General features: G+C 36.4%; 1 pseudogene; it reads left to right on the forward strand.

The window, feature by feature from the left end:
- The first annotated feature begins 16891 nt into the window (after positions 1–16891).
- Positions 16892–21300, forward strand: part of LOC101722458 (EH domain-binding protein 1 pseudogene) — a 30629-nt pseudogene continuing 26220 nt past the window's right edge.

A 21300-nucleotide genomic window follows, 5' to 3' on the forward strand; every position in this document is an offset into this window, starting at 1 on the left:
CCTGTGTTCCTTTAATCTTAGTGCATCTTACCTAAATCATCTTGGCTACTTAAAGCTTCTAAAGGATTAGCTACTCTTATCTACTCTTATGCCAAGCAAATGTTTGAGAGTCTCAAGGGACCCCAACAGAACAAACACTGTGGGAACAACAAACAGCCTTCTGAAGTTATCTTTAACTTCTCTATCTGGGCCTGCCACAGACATCAGGACAATCTGTATTCCCAAGGCTGTCCAAGGGCCTGAGAAGTTCTCACATCCTCCACAGGCCTCTCTCAGGCTCCTTGATGAAAATGGAAGCCCGCTGTAAAAGTGAAGAAAATCTCTGCAATAAAGGCACACCAGACCACCGTACTTGGTAAGTTGGAGGGATCATCACCACCCATCAGAATCTGGACTATCTTCAGGGAAGGACAGCTGGAACCTGCAGTAGAACCTTGCAGAGTTCAACACTGCAGGAGGACAGGGAGTAAAACTTGGGACTTGCAGGCAGAAATCTGCCTGAATCTCAGGGGTCTGCTACTGGCTTGCTGAAACTCATTGACTTATATCTGCACAATGTTGCTCACATTGTCTATTGTGATAGCAGAGACATACCCTGAAGGAGGCTCTTCATTTTAATTTTTTATTTTCAAAATTATTATTTTTTTGGTTTTATTTTTAATTTTTTTCTTTTTCTATTCTTTTCAAATTTTTATTTTTCTCTTCTTTTTTTCTTTTCTTTTCTTTTCTTTCTCTCTCACTCACTCTCTTGCTGGCCCACATTGTTCTTTATTTCCCTTTTTATTCCTGTTCTGGCTCTAATTCAGATATCTTCTTTATTTTTCTTTTCTTCTCTTTATACTTCTCTCACCTGTGTCTTCTGGGCTCACTGTTAACCTTCCCCTATCCTTCTACCTATCTAACCCTCCCACCCCAACTCCTTTGAACTCCCCATCCTGAAGGGTAAAGTTGCTATATTGAAGAGTTTATTCACTATAAACATATATTGAGTTGGTCCTCAGTTTTGATTTAATTCACACAGTTAAAGGTGGTAGATTAATAACTACCACAAATTGTCATTTCCTAAGATGTATTTGATACTATGGTGTTGCTGATTGTATCACTTGGGCTATGGTGTTGTGATTGATCTAATCAGTTGTCCTTCCTGGTATAATGAAAATAAGATAGCCTCAGAGCCATTAGAGACTCAAAACCTAAAGAACAGCTATATCTGGAAGACACCTCTGAGAAGCAATCATTCCATAAGGGTTCTAAATACAAGCAACAAAGATACTTACAATAAGCAATTTCCAAGTATCAACTCAGGAATTAAACCAAGGACAGCACCAAGAACAAAAATGAGAAGACATTTAAGCAAGGCATAAACTCAGACTTCCATCTCACCAAAGGCAAATTCTGGGGGAAACTAGGTGGAAAAGTCTAATAATCAATCACCTAGACAACTTGAACTGATAACAGTGGAAAAGTCTAATAATCAATCACCTAGACAACCTGAACTGATAACACAGGAAGTAACAAAACAGATGAATGAATCTGTGGGACACAATGAAAGCAATTCTAAGAGAGAAATTTATAGCAGTGAATACCTATATTAGGAAAACAGAGAAAACTCAAATAAACAACCTAATGCAGATCCTCAAGCTCCTAGAAAAAAAAAGAGCAAAAAAAAAAAAGAGCATAACAAACTCATAGCTTGTACAAGAGACGAAATTATAAAGATCAGAGCAGAAATCAATGCAACGGAGGCTAAGAGAATGATACAAAAAAAAAATCAATGAATCAAAGAGTTGGTTTTTTTGAAAGAATAAATAAAATCAATAAACCTTTAGCCAACCTTATCAGAAAAAGGAAATAAAAGGCTTAAGTCCATTCGATTATGAACAAAAAAGGTGAAGTCACAACAGATCTAGCAGAAATCCAGAGGATCATCAATACCTACTTCGAGAACCTGTACTATAATAAAATGGAGAACACAGAAGAAATGGACAGATTCCTAGATACGTATGAATTGCCAAAGTTAAATGAAGAAGATATAGAAATTCTAAACACCCCAATTACTATGAAATTGAAAATGTAATAAAAAATTTACCAACAAAGAAAAGCCCAGGTCATTATGGCTTCACTGCTGAATTATACAGGACATTTAAAGAAGAAATATCACTATTACACTTTAAACTCATCAAGGAAATTGAAAGGGAAGCAATACTTCCAAATTCATTCCTGGAAGCAAGTGTTACTTTGATTACAAAACCAGGGAAAGACCCAACCAAAAAAGAGAACTACAGGCCAATCTCCCTAATGAACATAGATGCAAAAATCCTCAACAAGATACTGGCAATCAAAATATAGAGGGTTATCAAGAATATTATACACCCTGACCAACTCGAATTTATCCCAGGGATGCAAGGATGGTTCAACATACATACTGTACACTGTAATAACAGAGCCAAGGACAAAAGCCATATGATCATCTCAATAGATGCAGAAAATGCATTTGATAAAATCCAACACCCATTCATAATAAAAACACTACAGAAAATTGGAATAGAAGGTCTTTATCTCAACCTGATTAAGACTGTCTATGAAAAACCAACAGCCAACATCATACTAAATGGTCAAAAACTGAAAACTTGCACACTAAAATCAGGAACAAGACAAGGATGCCTACTATCACCACTCTTGCTCAATATAGTTCTGGAAACATTACCCACAGCAATTAGAAAAGAGAAAGAAAAGGAATCAAGATAGGAAAGGAAGAAGTTAAACTGTCATTATTTGCTGATGATATGATACTTTACATAGAAGACCCAAAAAACTCTACCAAAAGACTTCTAGATTTAATTGACAGATTCAGTAGAGTAGCTGATACAAGGTCAACACTCAAAAAGCAATAGCCTTCTTTTACACAAATAACAGACTCACTGAGAGAGAAATTAGGGGAAAAATCCTTTTACAATAGCATCCAAAAAAAATGAAATATCTAAGAATCAACCTCACAAAGGAAGCAAAAGACCTCTACATTGAAAACTATAGCACTTTGAATAAGGAGATCAAGGAGGATATAAGAAAATGGAAAGACATTCTTTGTTCCTGAGCAGGAAAAACCAATATTGTGAAAATGGCCATACTTCCAAAACTGTTATATAGATTTAATGTAATGCCAATTGAAGTTCCAACAGCATATTTCACAGAACTAGAGAAAACAATCCAAAAATTCATTTGGAACCAGAAGAGACCTAGAATAGTAAAAGCAATTCTAGGCAACAGAGACATGGCAGGGGGTATCACAATCCCCAACTTGAAACTATGCTACAAAGCTACTGTGATAAAAAGATCATGGTACTGGCAAAGAAACACACCCAAGGATCAGTGGAATAGATTAGAAGATGCAGAAACAACTCCAGACATACTCAACCACCTCATCTTTGACAAAGGAGCCAACTCTCCTCATTGGAAGAAAGATAGCCTATTTAATAAATGGTGCTGGAAAAACTGGATTTCAACCTCCCAAAGATTAAAACTATTCCCATACTTATCACCATGCACTAAATTAAGATTGAAGTGGATTAAAGATCTAAATATTGAAACAGAAACACTAAACTTGCTGGAAGATAAGTGAGGTAGAACTCTTGAAGACATTGGCATAGGAAAAGACTTTATGAACAAAACCTCAGTAGCATGGGAACTAGCACAAAGAATCAACAACTGGGATTTCATCTTATTAAAAAGCTTTTTCACTGCAAGAGAAACCACCAACAGAGCTAAGAGACAACCTACAATGTGGGGAAAAAATTTTTAGTAGCTGTACCTTAGACAAAGGACTACTATCCAGAATATATAAAGAACTGAAACAAATCAGACCCCCCAAATTCAAAGACCCAATTCAAAACTGGGCATCTGAAATGAACAGACATTTTTCAGACAAACAAGTAAAAGCAGCAAATAAACATGAAAAAATGTTCAACATTACTGGTCATTTGAGAGATGCAGATGAAAACAACATTGAGATTCCACCTCATCCCAGAAAGAATGGTTGCTATCAAGAAATCAACCAATAACAAATGTAGACGGGGTTTTGTGAAAGAAAGGAACCCTTCGCCATTGTTGGTAGCAGTGCAGACTGGTGTAACCACTGTGGAAATCAGTATGGAGATAACTCAAAGAACTAGGACTAGAGGTCCCATTTGACCCAGCAATCCCCCTGCTGGGTATCTTCCCAAAAGAATTAAAAGAATCTTACCACAACAATATATGTGGACCCATGTTTACAGTGGCACAGTTCACATTAGCTAAAGCTTGGAAACAGCCCAATTTCCCATCGACTGGAAATTGAATAAAGAAGATGTGGGTATTTAATAAAATGGAGTACTACTCACCCATAAAGAATAAGAAACTGGAGACATTTATAGCTAAATGGATGCATATTGAGGTCATACTCTTAAGTGAAATAAATAGGACACATGTAAATATGGAATAGTTTCTCTAGTGTCAGAAACTGAAAGTGTAAATAAGGATTACAATGATTAAAATGAATAATTGATAATTAGAAATAGGAAAAAAGGTCCAGAGGGGTAGGGGAAGGGGAAAGAAAAAATTATGAGAAAAGGAAAAAATGGAAACAAAGACTTTGTTAATAGGGGAGGGTGGAGGGGGTGAAGGGAAAAAAATAAGAACCAAGATACATCATGTACAGGTACAAGCACCTAATGATAAATGTGAATGTATTGTATACCTAAAATGTACCAATAAAAGAATTTAAGCAAAAAAAAAAAAAGAGTGCCAGAGTAAGAATGATGGTCCAAGTATGTAATCAATCAGATGGCAAAGAGGAGTATGAAAAGAGCTTCTTACCATTCACCTAAGATGGGACTCCCTAACTGTGCCTTCATCTACTCTTCAAACCGCAGAAAAAAAAGATTACCAATGGTTTAGTGAAGATTCAAATTCATTGCTTATGTTATCTTTGGATTCTTTACATGGGACATTGTTTCTTTAAAATAATTCTATAGATCTAGTTCATTATTTTTGTTTCAGTATAAGGTTTAACTTAGAAGGGATGGTTAATTAAAAGTGTATTTTTTAGCCACTGTAATAAAGGAGGTACAGCACTGGAAATTCTGAGATGAGGGAAAACACTTTCCTTGCACTAACAGTATTTCTTTTGGAGGAATTCTCAGGTTGCCTTTTAAGATACATGTGAAGTAGCAGAGGTGCCGCTAACTCTACTTGTGTCTTTCTGTTTCTCCCAACTCCTTTGTATCTTAGGTATAGGAGCGAAGGTGTGAGAGCAAGACTGCAGCTAACTGCATGAAAAGAGAGAGGTGGTTCCACAAGCAGTCCTGAGTCCTAAAGGGAAAGGCCTTTCCCTGTTATACCAAGATCAGCCCTGCTTAGCACACAGTAAATTTTTTTTAACCTTATCCATTTTACTTAATTGATAAGATGGAGCTCTAGTCAATAGGCAAGACAACATTCTTGTAGAGTATTCACAATACTTGTGTAATTTTCAGTGCAGTAGCAAACACAATGTAGTGTCCTCAATTACTTTGCATAGAGAGGCTCTGATTTACTGCTTTTAATATAGATAGCCATAATAAACACCAACAATGAAGTGCTCTATGTTTATGATCTCAGTAAACTGAACTATTGGTAAGATCAGCTTTGTGGGGTCAGGCAATAGATGATTCAGGCAGATTTCTCTTCCTGTGGAAGAGTATTTTGTAGAGTCCATATATGTATCTGAACATCATAGTGGTTGAATAATTTTATGGGCCATAATGCCTTTGGAAAAAGAATGACTTTTGGGGGCGAGGGGAGAGAAGCCATTATCAGAAGGTCATGGATAAAATGTTAGAGAGACAGTTTGTCCCTATTTTCATCATTTCTTATCAACACTGGAGAAGTTTTGAGTTGTGACATCCAACTTTGTACTCATAGTGGACTTTATAATTGACTTTTGAATGGTTTCCTAAAGGGTGTGAAACTTAAGACAATTGTGCAGCACTCTTACAGTGAAACGAAGAGTATTGGATTACATAAGGAAAGGAGGGATAAGATGGAGTTTCAGGAGAGGAAGATGAGAGACATTTGAAGCCAAACTGACTATAGATGATGATATCCTCAGCGATATTGCCCCTCATTTTATAGGTCTTAACTACGAACCCATAGGTGATTACTGAAAAGGAACCTACACCATTTCTTCTACCAGCCATGTCTTCAAAACTAAAATAGAGCCTTCCTAATGCTGAGAGACTTCTCAGGTTAACAAATATGCCATTGAAGCTCATTGCTGCACAGAAACATTGGACTGAAGTCTACTTTTTGCTAAGAACTGAAAGATGGCCTTGCAGACAATATGTACTAGTCATGAGAATGGTTGATTTTTTTTGTCGATGATGGACTAATTCTTAGGGGCTGGAATGGTGGCTCCGTTACTACAGAAAGAAGTCCAGTGTGGTGGAACTTCAAGGGCTTCATCTCAGTGCTTCCAAGGCATGTGTTTATTGTCACTTTTCACAGGATACATTTGAGACTAAGTTAAACTTTCTTTCTAAAGAATTTAAGGACATGAGAGTTTTCAAAACTAGTTTTTACTATGATGATATTTTTCCTTCTAATTTTAATCTTCAGTATTATCTGACACTAATGGTACTTTGTCACCAAGGTTTTGGCATTTTTTCATAAGTAAAATGATACAAATTTATTTTATTTTTTGCTTGGTTCTTTTAGACAGGGTCTCACTACATAGTTGAGGCTGGACTTGAACTCACTATGTGCAGCCCAGACTAGTCTCAAACTCGCAGCAATCCTCCTGCCTCAGCCTCTGGAGCGCTGGCATTATAGGCATAGATCACCACGCCTGGCCTTACAAATATATTTTAATATATTAGCTGTAAGTTTTCTATGTAGTAAATATGCTTAAGTAAATTTGAATTTTTCAGCTGCATTGAAATTATTTTTGTCGATTACAATCACCACTGAAAACTGTATGCAAAATCTATATTTGGGTAAATTTCCTCTTAATTGGAGTAAGTGCTTCAGTGTTGAAATCAAAGATCCCCATTTCCCAAAACTGTGACCATTAGATAACAATATGTACTAGTAATTGCTAGTGTAATATAAGTGGTTTTTCTTAATGTTAATCTTTCTCATCTTTAAACATCATACTGTTGAGCCATCTCATCTTTGCATAACATTACTGTTTCTCTGTGTTAATTTGGCTTTTATGTTTCTTTCACTTCCCTTTGTAGTAACATAACAGTCTGTTCCTAATTCCTAAGAGATGATAGATGATTCAGTGTGTAAAGATTTTTGTCATGCATTGCCATTGTGAAATACCTGATGTTTCCTATTTACTTTGTTGTTTTATCTTTTGGTTATGTTTTGAAATACAGACATGTTTTGTTTTATCAAAAAAAAGAAAGTCATGGATAAATAAAATCATGTATGAGAGAAAGCTAGAAACTTTTTAAAAAAAATTCATGAGTTAAATTTGGCCTCTAGTTCTCCTTAAATTTTTTTTATTCTTGAGATGGAACTCCTAACCTTATGCATACTAAACAGGTAGCACTGAGTAACACTAATAAACACCACTAGCCCATCTTCAAAAATTTTTGATAAGTGCAGTTAAAATCTTCACCTTTTGATCATCTTCAAGATTCTTCACCAAACAGTCCTGGCCTACTCCACTCCTCCGTTATCTGCTATTCCTATTATTACCAGTTCTCTCCTTCCAAAAGTGGCTCACCAAATAAATATTACTGGGTTCTGGGATGCTCACTTTTTGGTTTCCAGGTTCTTCTTGTCTTCAACAAGGAATTGAACAAGACAACCAAATAATGATGACAAAGTATATTTGAAAAAAGGAAAAATGAAGAGTGAGGGAGAAACTGGCTATCCAGAGTGAGCTTGGGCTGAGTAAAAGGGGAAAAAGCAAAATTTAAATAAATAAATAAATAAATAAATAAATAAATAAATAAATAAATGTATGCTCTGGAGGACACAGGAAGGGCTACCATGAAGAAAGCCATATTAGCAAGCTCTTCATGGTGTCTGTGTTCTTTTATGCTGTACACATCTCATGGGAACACTGGAGAACTTCTGCTTATGCAGTCCTGAGAGGTAGTGCTGCATAGATCCTGGGATCTCTCTTTCCAGCCTGTCTAAGGCATGCCCTATCTCCTATCTCACTATCTTCAGGTCCATATAGCAGCTTCCATCTTACCTCACAAAAAATGTTCTTTCGGTGCCATTCTCTAAACATATGCCTTTCAATTCCCCATCTTTCTTGTCTACACCCACAGAATACACCATGGATTAACATCTTTCCCCCCAAGATGTGTCTTGCAAATAACTGGAGAATAGAGGATTCTAAGGTGAACCTGTAACTTTCTTTCCACCTATTGACTCCTAAATGGCACCTAGTTGGTTGCTTGTGTGTAGTGTAAGTGCACATGTGCACACAGGAAAGAGCTTGGTGTGCATTCTTCTCTTGACAGCAGTAGTTTTCATTTTTATAATGTGATTACATTAACCCAGAAAGAAATTCCAAAAGTAAAAGTTAATAAGTAATGATTTGAAATTAAAATGAACATTTTTAGTGTGTGATATTTCTAACAGTTACCTCTATAACAACAAATAATATGAAATACCTGTAATTCTTAAGAATTATGAATGACATCTTCTGTCTTACTTATATAGAAGAAGAATTTACCTCATACTCTTCATTCTGAAGCCCCAAATGTTGAAGATTACGAGTAGTTTTGGTTCTTTTAGTGGTAACTTTTCTAAATCCAAATAATACATGTAAGGCTTTCTTTCATTTTCCAACTTTCTTCACTCATTGATTTGATGTGAATGTTTTGATCCTACATTTCCCTTCATTTTCCCACTACTTCTTTCCCATTTCAGTTTCTAAAATTTAGACCATTACCATAGCTAATCCCTCGAATTTTCTACCTTTTTTCTTTGGCTGTATATTTTGGGAGATTTTTACAAGTACATCTCTCACTGTGTCCAATAAAGTTTTCATTTTGGCAATCATATTTTTCAATTATGAGGAAATGTCTTTTTCTGGGACACCTTGCTTTTTTTTTCTTCTTCTTTTTTTGGTACCGGTGATCAAATGTGGAACCTTGTGCTTGCAAGGCAGGCAGCGGAACCACTGAGTTAAATCCCTGGCCCCTTAGGACAGCTTGCTTTTGACAGTAGCCTACAGTTTATTTTATGGTTTCAATATCTTCTCATAGTTCTCTGAGGAGATGAACAATAAAATTTGAAACTCCTTTCTATTCTCTGAGTTACATCTGTTTTCTTCAGCGTTAGTTGTTCTATTTGTTTGTCTTGGTTATTATCATCTGCACAAATTTAATCTCTCAAACATCCAATGATTCTTTTTTGTCTTATCTTATTTGGAGTTGAAGGTTAGGATGGTTAATAGTGGTTGACAATATTCAGTGTTAAGAAGAACAGTGAGGCAGGGTTCTTATACATTGGTACGGAATTTCTGAGGGAAATTTAAGTATGTATGTCAAGCATCTTAAAATAGTTTCAAATTCATTGACACATAGTCCTGCTTCTCAGAAGCCACATTGGAAAATGAACCAATTATGCATAAAGATATTCACATGAAATACTAATTAAATAGAGAACTAATTAAATACATTTGGTATAATATTATGCTGCATTAAAATTCATTAGAACAAATGTTTTAATGTAAGAAAGGTATGCATATTTACAATAGAACTTTCAAAACTTTTCCCAGTTCATTCATGCTCTATGTCCTTATTCGTTTCTCCAAGACTCTCCTCTTCATCAAACCTAGCATGAAATCACCCAGGTCTAACTCCTTCTTTGTGTCTTTATTTCCTTATGAAGTTTCTTCTATCACATAAAACTTATATATAATAAATTTCTGTTCTTTACTCATGTTAGACCTTTTGTTAGGGATACTAGTCATGAAACTCAGATGGGTAGGAAGAAAAAATATTCTTCCTGTCTATATATGTAGCAATAACAGAAAAAATTAACATAATTATATTGTGTTACAGTACTAAAGTAGGTCTGTTTTTGTCATTACTTAAAAAATGACAGTGACCAAAAAGAAATGGCTGTGACATCTTTTTTTTCCCCCATGCTGAGGATTGAACCCAAGGCCTCATCTGTGGTTAGCACATACTCTAGAACTGAGCTGTATTCCCATCTCCAACATGATCTTTTAATGGTTTCTTGGCTTAAGATTTTGCCAGAATTTTTTTAAATACTAAGATTTATGTTTTATCTTTTAGATTTTTTTCCCTACTCTTTGTCCTTCAACATATAAGTTCTTTTTACATACATTGGTTGTTTCTGCTTCCACACTGTGTTAGTTTAAGAATATACTGATTCAACAGTGGAGGCGTTGTGTGTCTTGGAAGAATACTAGTACCCACCCTGGAGGAAAGGTCCAGGGAGGTCAGTTTTGGTTCACCAGATGGAAGAATGTCCCAGCTTACTTAGAAGAGACTAAGACAAAATATATTATACAAAGTATTTATATAATTTTACCTAAAATTAAATTTATTTAATTTATAATATCCTTTATTCTGAGGCCATATCCTCTGTAGTTTTGGGGAATGAATGAGAATATCCCCTTTATATGAATTATGATGTTAGTGAATTTTAGTAGTTTTCAGATGTTTGTACATCACTAAAGGCTGGAAACACATTACAAATGGTCTTCAACTTTCGATGGTTTGACTTAGGATTTTTCAGCTTTATAATGGTATGAAAGCTAGAAATAGTCAATATAAACAGTAGTGTGACATCTTGGTGGGTCTGGGGTCTAGGTGTCCCCAGACTCACCCTCCCTGGGCCTCTGTCTCCGACGCAGAAAGAGGAAGAGGAGTCAGAGAACGCCAGTGCAAAGTGAAAGTACTTTATTGCAAGCACTCCAAAAGGAAGCAACACAAAGCTACTTTCTAGAATGGGGTGCTCAGAGCTGGAACACTGCTGAGTAAGAGCCAGTGGTCCTATTTTTATTTTTAGGGTTCCAACTCCACCCCTTCCACAGGTCGGTTCTTAATTGGTATTGAGCTTGTTGCTAGGAGCTTGGGTCTGGTGGTAGGGAAATTTTCCAGCAACTAGTTTAGCAACCTGTTTTAGGGAAGTTACCTACTTGAAGGAAAACTTAAGGGATGATTGAGGAGGTGGGCAGTAGCTTACACAAACACAAGATTGAAACTGCAAGCTGTCAGGTCCATTGTTCGCTGTGATACAGAGCCTTATCGCTCTTACTTCTTAAGGGGCCCAGTTCCTTATCTAACCCTACCTAGGTGTCTCATCTCTCCCTCAAATTTTGAATACCAATTTTCTGCAGGCCTAGGGAGGGATAGGAGGCAGCCACAGCAGCACCAGTGTGCCATATGATCAGAAGGGTAAGCAACCAATACTCTGTGGTGTTCAAATAGGTTAAGTGTATTAAATGTATTTTCAGCTCACTGTATTTTGATTTCCCATGGTTTTATCAGGGCCTGGTCCTGATTGTAAGGCAGGAAGCATACATATCTGAAATTTAACGGAACTAGATTTCCATAAAGTCTGACAACTCCAGTTTCTCTAATTACTGAACTGTTTCAACTGTGAAATTATGTCAGTTTCTCAAGATGTTTATCTTGTTAAAAGATGAGAAGGGGAAATTCATTTAAGTAATTTCAGAAAATTGTTTGCATATGTTGCTTTTCACTTTCTATCTTATTTGAATATTTTGTCTTTCCTAAGACTACACTGAGGGAATGAATTAAAATAACAATGAACCAAGAGACAAATTCCCAATTGTGCAACTAACTAGAGGCCTTGTTTCTTAGCTTTGCAGCCTGAAAACTAAAGGCATGAGTAAGTGGTAGGATTCATTTTAAATAATAAGATTCTATTTAAAAATATATACTATATATAGACACATACATACATATAAATATACACACACCTATGTACCAATATGCACATACACATATATGCACAACATTGGATTTTGTGGGAAATTTTTCATTTTTACTCTTTTTGGAAACTCCATCCTACTCTGAAGCTATGAAAACTTTTATGGTAGAGTAATACTTCAGGGAGTGATTTTACTTAGAAAAAACAAACTTAAAGTCTCAGAAAAATATATGAATATTGCCAATATTTGAAAAGCAGAAAAGAAATTGAACTATACACTATGGGGATTTTCTTTGAGCACCAATTTGCTGATGGGCTAAAAAGCACTTGCTGATCTTATAGTTAGCTGCCTAATTACTCAATTTGTGCATGCAAATAAAATCGTTTGTGTGTAAATGGATGCAGGTGTAAATCTGCAGGAACAGTGTTAGGGGCCTCATTTGAAACTTGGTCATGATCCTTCATTTCTTTATACTTGAAAAATCAAGACCCCGGTTTTCAAAATAGTTCCTGAAATAAAAAATAAAATCCAAAGTGTACGATCATATTTTTAATGTGATTGCTTTCCTTAGATTTCTGTTTGGGGATATTCTAAGACTATTGTCTTGGGGTGAGACTCAATTGTAATAGCTTGAACAAATAAATGGTACATTTAGCTTTGAGAAAAGAAATTCTCAATAATATTTTGAGTCTAAAAGACTCAAAGTCAAAATCATAAGAGTGTGATTAAATGCAATGAGGAATCCAATTTGCAGATGCATTTATATATCCTAGATTTCATAGATTTTTGCTATAAAACTTAGGCATTGTATGTTGTGGTATGATGAGGTTACATATTAAAAATCACTCAGTGGTCACCATGTTAGAAAAACATAAAGGGGATTATAAAGTATATACTATACAATGTGGTACTTATAATATCTAACTGTTGTGTGCTGCTTTAAAACTTATGAACTAATTCTATATATATTATCTTGTTTGATCCTACAACTCTCACATGAGTTTAATCCCCATTGTAGAGCTGAGAAAACTGAGGCTTAGCAAGATAAAATTAATTGCTGCAATTTCACTAAAACTAAATTGCACAGCACAGCATTAAACCCAAGATACTGTACATCATTTTAAATTCTGGACTATTTCAATCAACATACATTGGTTTGTTTCTTTTGTTTCTTCTTGGTTTGATGTGCTAATTTCTGTGACTGCCAATAGTATTACAAAATTCTTAATTTTGCAGAATATAAAACTCTGTGCAGTATTTTCCACAAGTCTGTATAAAAATTAGACACCATCAAAATAGTTGTCACTTATTTATGGCTAGGGATGTAGAGACCTGGTAGCTGGCAATGACTTTTAATTTATAAATGATCTTCAGTGACTTTTGATGTTGGAACTTGGCTTTCTCTAATGACCTTGTTCTTCCATTCTCCCATGTGAGGAAAGTATGAATATCTTGCCGTAGAACACAATAAGGAAAATCTTGCAGGGATGTCATGAGATATACATTTAGAAATGCAGAATATACTCAAAATATTAAAGACATTCATTTATGACAGATTTTCAGTTATCCTCTAGTTAATAAGACTAGCATGCCTTTCAAAAAAGAAATTATGGAAGTTAACTTTGAGCAAACTTAGAGTAATCTCATATATAATAGATTTGTATCCACAACCATATGATTCTCATATTGGAACAGAGGCCTGAGGCATTTCCTTTCTCTACTCTGCAGAAATTCTTCATTCTTGGGAAATCAGGTCTGATATTCCCACTGGAGTACTTTTACCTCAACATCTAATTTTCTTCTAAGATGCAAGATTGAATAAATAGCTGAGGTTGTTTAAGAAAATATTTCTAGTGGGAATAAATATTCTCAGTTCTTGCCAATAAAGCTATTTTTTACTGCACTCTGTAGATTTCAGACTCAAGCTTTATCAAATGCCTCTGCACAGGCCAGTGTGAGAGAGCAGGACTAACAACTCTAGTTCTCAATTCCCAGTACTACCATGCTGCTAGGATAGAGAGGTCATAATTTCCTTATATACTTTCAGGATTTCATGGGAATACTCCTCCACCTTATGGGCCGTTTTGCTTAATCACTTAGAGGTCTGACAGTGTTCCACTTGAGGCAAGTGATGGGCCAATTGGGAACAGTACCCTCCCTGTCTTCAGGACTCTGGAGATTCTCTCCTTTATCATCTCAAGACTCTGGATGTAATGCTTTTTCTATATCCAACCTACTCGTGCTGGTCTTAGTTGAAGGGATTTGTAATGAGGTTGCTCATTTATCAAATTGGCTGTAAAACAATGTTATGCTGAGACTTCCAATAAAAATAACAGTGATAACAGCAGCAGTTATTGTGTTCTGACACTATGCTCCAGATACTAATAACATGCTATTTAATTCTCATAGCAACCATAATGCATCCAGTGTTTCCATAAATGTCCCACAAAATCCCATGTGGTAAAGGATTGGTCTTCCCAGGCTGTGATACTGCTGTGTGGGGGATACTTTAGGAAGTGGGCCCTAAAGGGTAGTTAGGTCATTGGGAGCACACCCTTGAAGGGGATTATGGGACTCCACTCCCTTTCTTTTTACTTCCTCTTTGCCTCCAAAACTGTGAGTCAAAATAAACCCTTTCTCATTATAAGCTGATTATCTCAGATACTGTGTCATAGTGATGGAAAGGTGATTAACAGAGTACAGGCAGGGAAATGGAAACATTTAACTTGCCAGGATTCTCATGGTAGAAGCAGATATAGCAGTCTGAACTGACCTGTGTGACTCCAAAGCCAGTGCCATATCTGCCAGGCCACACTGAGCTTGAGTTTGATAGCCACCTTTGGAGGACCTTACAAAAACAAAACAACATGGGAAAAACAACTTTGTCTTTAATACTTGGTTGCTTTTTCTCTCTGACAAGTGCAGCCAGACTGGATAAATAACAGAGGATCTTCAAAATGGAAAGGAGAATTTTTGGCTTCTTTTTCAAGATGTGAATAAACAAGGGCATCACTAATTCATGTCATTTTAATAAACATTCCCTCATGGCTCATCTCCCACTTCATTGTGAGTGATCTTCACCTCTTCCCTTTAGATTTCTAAAAATGATTCTGATCATAGTTCTGTGGCTGTTACTCTCTGTACCCTGGGTATCACATCCCAAATTCTTTACCATAAGAATTACTGACTCTCCAAAGTCCAGTTCTGACATCTCCACTGGGCAGTTTTATCTGTAAACTCCAAAACAGATGGTAACCACCACCCCTTATCTCCCAAGTTTCATCTTTCTTTCTTCGGCGCACCCTTGTTACTATATTTATTACACTGTGTTGTCATTACTTCCTGCCTAAGCTTCATATCTCCCCAACTGCATAATAAAATGCACTGGGGATTCATTAGATTTTATTCATTTCTGTAACTTTGCTGCACATCCTGAAAATACAGTCTCAATAAATGTGTAAAGAACTGACTTGAAAACTTTTGTATGAGGTGGCTAAAGTCATGAGCTACTTCAGCAACATTTCAAAACTAATGATCTATCTTGGTAACAGTGCTTTGTGCTTCTTTGGTCTTCAGTTGTAAGTATATTAAGGATGAAAAATGTGTTTGTACCACTGAAAATGTTGCTGGAAGTCACCCAGAAAGGAGAAATGAGATATCTACCCACAGCTCACCATTATAGAGGCTTTGGGATTGGGAATTGTTTCTAAGAAAAAAAAAAGCAGCATTTGATTGATGCAAAAATCAGCCATTTCACTCTGTGTTGTCACTAAGAGTTGTGAGTTGTGAGTGTGTGGCTTTATTTATTTATTTATTTATTTATTTTTGCAACAGGCAAAAGATTTAATGCCATAAACTGATGCATGATTTGTAGTTGGTTCAGCTTGGTAAACATTGTTCTTCTCACCCACTATGAACTTATTTGTTCAATCAATCATTTTAACACTGTGCTACAAATCAAGAAATAGGTGGTTTAAAAAGAACAGTAGCTCAAGAGAATCTACTCAAAGCCCTCTGATTTTTATAAAACCCAAATACTTTGCAGGCTATCTTAAAAAGAAGGTTCATAGAATTTGAAACACCAGAATTTGATCTTTTCCTTCAATACAGGGCCTAGATATTTCTAAATTTAATAAAATAATGTCTGTAATTGAGAAATTCTCATCTGTAATTTTTCTCCACTTGCCCATATTTTTGTCATCCCTTCTCCTGGGGTAGACAAGAGAAGCCACAAGAAATAAATTCAAGTTCAAAAATATAGAAAAAAATAGACGAGTCCAGAAAATCTAGGTAGAGTTTGGGCACTGCTTATTTCAGTGGGATAGTATTGTCATCTCTTGGAGTTCGTGTAATAACGTCTATTATTTTAGGATAATGGTGAGTCCTGATTGTAAGTCAAAGAAAAATGAGTTTCTAGAGTACAACCTTGAGGTCCTAGGCAGTTTGCAAATGTAGCTTTTGAAACTTCAAATCTAAGACCTTTACTTTCAGACTGTTTGGAATAATCCTGAAACACCTGCAGAGAGTTTGTCTCCTGCTAAATTAAAGCAGAAAAGTATGTGCAATTTATACCTATATCATTTGCAATTTATACCTATTTTAAAAGGCTGGAACTGAACCACATGGCAGAATTTATAGAAGAAAATTCTATAAATTATCTTCAAGTTGTTTTGCTGTTGTTGTTCAATATTTTTAGATTTGCAAGGTATGGATTACCCATATTACTTGACATCTTCAAATCAAAGGCTGTCAAAGCCTGCAGACTTAAATCACACAGTGTCACAGTGTGCAGCTGTCAATTTAGAATTGTCCAGTATTGTAGTCAGGGTTTGCAAGGAAATAGATTTAACACAGGAAACATTATTTATAGGATTACTTTATAATATTCACCCAAAAAGTCACGTACATAGGTGTGCAAGAGATCTGTCCACATGCTAGAGATCTAAAGAAGCCAGTCAAAGGCCTGGATCCCAAGCAATGTCCACCACAAGTCTAGCTAACAGCCGAGAACCCACAGTAGTGTCTCATGCAAGTCCATATCAAAGATCTGCACTGGGGAGCCCCAAAGGCCAGTGGTGGAAGCTAGAAAGACTGCGCCAGGTGAGGTGCAGGATCTGTGCAGAGGTGATCCTTCACAGAGGTGAAGGATTTGTGCCATCAAGCTGAGGGATCTGCACTGGAGCCAGGAAGCAAAGCTGAAGGCAAAGACCAGAGCTCCCCTGATGAGAAGAGCAGCCATCCGAGGTGACAGCGAGGATCTGAGCTCCTCTGACAATAAGAACAGCCAAGTTCATATCAGGAAAACCAGCTGCATAAAGCTCCAGGAAAATCAACAGCATACAATCTTCCCCTCAAGTTCTCTTTTTATGCCTTTGGCAAAAATTCTCAGGTAGGTCTTCCATGCCTAGAAACATGCTGACTCAGTTTGGCTGGGCATTCCAAGTTGACCATTAGCTAATCTACCACATGTAGTAAAGACCTATGACTTAGAGTAAAGCATTCTTTTTGTTTGTTTGTTTGTTTGTTTGTTTGTTTGTTTGTTTTGAGACAGGGTCTCACTATGTAGCCCAGGCTGGCCTCGAATTCATGGTGATACTCCTGCCTAAGTCTCCCAGGAGCTGGAATTACACATGTACATCACCACACCCTGTGACAATACAATGCACTGACATAATAACAACGCAATACTTTGGGTTGACTCTTTGGCCCATACATTGTTGGGGTGTATCCTGCTTCTAAACGGGCACCCAGCTCAGAGTCTAGACAGGTAGTTGGCCTATCCAGGTAAGATAATATTGCAAAAACTACCTTTGAAGTTGGATTTGGGATATCCCTTTCCCCTGCCCTCTGCTCCATTTAGCCATAGAGAGATTCTTGACTTTCTTCCAGGAATTAAGGATGAAAAGGGAAGAAAAGCAAATGCAGTAAGTTTAGGCTAGGAATGAAAGTAAAACTAGAAATCACATGTAATGATCATATATTCATGGAGCAAAAATTGTAATTTGTAACTTGACAATATGATAAAACATTTAAAAGCAAGACTAGCTTAAAAGAATAGGATGTATAATCTTTTTAGTGACTGAAATTACAGTAAGATATCAGTACATTTTTTAAAGGTAACCGAATCCTTAATATACTTTCAAAGAATCAAATGCCTCATTATCAGACAGGATTAATGCAATGAGTAAGGAGTTCAACTTGTTGACCTTCAATTTTGAATAAAGAATGAATAAATTCACTCATTTATATACTCATTCAATAAACAGTTAATAAATATCTACCACATGCTAGGGGCTGATGGAATTAAGGTTAAAAATTAAGATTAGATTTTAGAAAATAAATGACTATATCTTTTTTGTACTGGTTATTGAACCCAGAGTTCAACTGGTACTGGCTATTGAATCCAGGGTCTTCCCACTGAATTATATCCCCAGCGCTTTTAAAAACTTTTCATTTTGAGACAGGATCTTGCTAACTCACCAAGCTGCCAAGACTGGGCTCAAACTTGAAATCCTCCTGTCTCAGCCTTCCAGCACGCTGGGATTACAGGTGTGCAGCATCATGCCTGCCTAATGATTATATGTTTTGTACCTAGGGACTGGGTTATATATTTATTACCTGCCATGGCTAAAAAGAATCACTTATTATATTCTGCTCTGAGAGAATATTGTGCCCAGTTTGATTTCCAAGTTTTAAATCAGATATTTAGACAATGATGATAAATATTTCTAGACTGCAAGGTTGACAGAAGTAATGGTGAAGGAAGCTACCACTTACTAAACCCATACCACATGTTTATCTGGGAACAGGAAGCTCATGGATGTAAAGCCCAGCTCCTATTTGGATAGCTCCCAGAGAGGGCAGAGCAATGCCTCTAAATTTCCTTAAATCTCCTCAAAGGTACATAGTCTGTCATGACAAAAGAATCTCTCTATGCTTTGTAAAAGGTAGATACCAAAGCTCGGTAGACCCAAGGAAACTGCATAGTTCCATAAATAGAGTGTACATGAAATTCTATGACTACTTTAGTGCCACATACACACACACACACCCAAAGTCAGTTGGCTACTGTATGTGACCTTTTTCTGAGTGTTTCTATTCTGATCCATTGATCTGTTCATGTGAGTGAGTGGGTACTTTCATGCACGTGTGTTTGACTTTTCTAGCATTCTCTCCTTCAGTCATTCTGTGTTTCCCTACCAAGGCATTCTCCTAGCTGATATGTATTAATAGAGTCCTTATCTCATACAACAACCTTCTGTGGCTTTCCAGTGGTCACAAAAACAGGAAGGCAAACAGCCTTGGCTTGATGTTTACAGTGGTGCACAACTAGCCCTTGAGTTGACAGACATACAGCATCATTTCCTTCAAGGCCCTTTTCTCTCTGCTCTAGGGCTCATTATAGGAATCCATGAATAATCTACACATTCTTTTCTACTGGCCTAGGACAAGGTTTGAGAGTTATATGCATAGTGTGTAAGACCAAATATCTGATCACAGTAGACACTAGAGATGAAACCAATTTTCTCTAGCCACAAATTACTCTGCTTTTCCAATCTTGACTTTCCACTGCTTCTCATCTCTGACCATAAACTGAATTAACAGATGCTCAATATTCATAATATCATGTCCTTGTGACTTGCTCATCTTACTCCTCCAGCTATGCATTCCTTTTATCACCTACCTCAATGTTGTTTCCTTTGAGACATCTCCTCAGCTTCTCCAACTGTAAGAACCCTCTTAATTGAAGTACATTGGCTTTATCTGTCCCTTTCTATGACAATGACCTCATTCTCCTTTGAATTTTGATTATTTCATACCTAATCTCCCCAGCATTTTCAGGAGTATTCTTAAGCATCATTTAATAACAAAATCTTTGGTTCTACACCAAAGAATCCAAATGAAAATCATCTGTCATAAACCAATGTCTGCATCTTGCAATATGTGCTGGAAGGCTTATGTTTTGGGACTCATATTTGGAATCTCTGTATAAAAAATGATTTTTATGTTTCTCTTCTCATTAGTAGCATTTGGCAGATGTCTGTGCTGCCAGAGTTCTTTGGTTGAAAGCAACATAAACCAACTCTGGCTGAATATTTTTAAAAGGTCATTTATTAAAAGACTATAGGAGGGCCAGGGATTTAGCTCAATGGTTTAAGCACAAGGTCCTGAGTTCAATTCCCAGTACCAAAAAAGAAAAAGACTATAGGAAAGCTTATAGAACTCCAAGGAAAGCTGCAGAAACAGGTGTAAAACAGTCAGAGACTAGAAACCAAAACCTGTCTGACTGCTCACACAAATATTTATTGGCTAGGAAACATGCAGACATAGACACTTAAATTTCAGAATTGAGTATCTTTCTGTGATTTTTATGTGACTTAATCATATGTTCATTTAATGTGCATTTATGTTAAGTATCAGTGTATATTATCATGCAAATAGAGCTTAGTGTATAGTTACCAGGGCCCTTCTGTCAATGATGTTGTCATTAAGTTAAGTCATTAGCCATTAAATATTTCCAGGTTTTATTATATTTCATAGTAAGTAAACAGAATAATCTTGTCCCTGTATCATACTCACTGTCTGAGCACTCTCTTTAGCTGTCAGAGAATATTTTGTTGATATTTACCCTTCTTCAATTCTTTATTTAAAAAAATTTTTTTTTCAATTCTTTATTTAGTGGAGGGACTGTCTTTATCCAAGGCTGTAGCAGGAATTCAATAATACCTAAGGAATAAATTATACCAATTTAAGATTTGTGTTGGTAATGGGGATTGATACCTCTTGTTGAGCCATTACATAGAACAATTATATGCTAATAAAAAACAGTTTTGGTGAGAGCTGATTGTGGATCACAGGGAGAAGGGCAGACTGGGCCTGTTTGAAGGTGGCTCCCCAAACCACCACTCAGATTGGATTGTTCCACTAACACTTCTCAGCTGATGAGAGGACAGAGTAGGAGGATGACATGGGCATGAGGGGCAGTGAATGGGCTACCCTTCAAAAAGGACAGGTCATCCTGCCTCACCGGGTGAGGGTTATGTCTGACTTGAAAGTAGGTGTTAGAACTGTTGGCAGGTGGTGTTATTGCACACTGATGTTTTGATGAAATGAATAATAATTATGCAGGGTTTTTTCTAAAATGTATCACCAACTTCATATTCACCATGGTTTCTCACTAAATATCTTAGCAATGTTTCACCTGACAACAATGAGCAGCAGTCAAGAAAATATATGGAGAATGGTGCCAAGGGATATTTCTCAACTTTTATTAAAATTTTTACTTATCAACAGTATCTACTGGGCTCTGATTTTTTCCAGGTTGTGAATACTCATTTACATGGATGTCATATAGCATTTTCCCTGACTAAATAACTGTACTAATT

This window comes from Heterocephalus glaber, unplaced genomic scaffold (assembly GCF_053883595.1).
Source record: "Heterocephalus glaber isolate CG9 unplaced genomic scaffold, H.glaber_assembly_v1.0 deba00001720, whole genome shotgun sequence".
NCBI lineage: Eukaryota > Metazoa > Chordata > Mammalia > Rodentia > Bathyergidae > Heterocephalus > Heterocephalus glaber.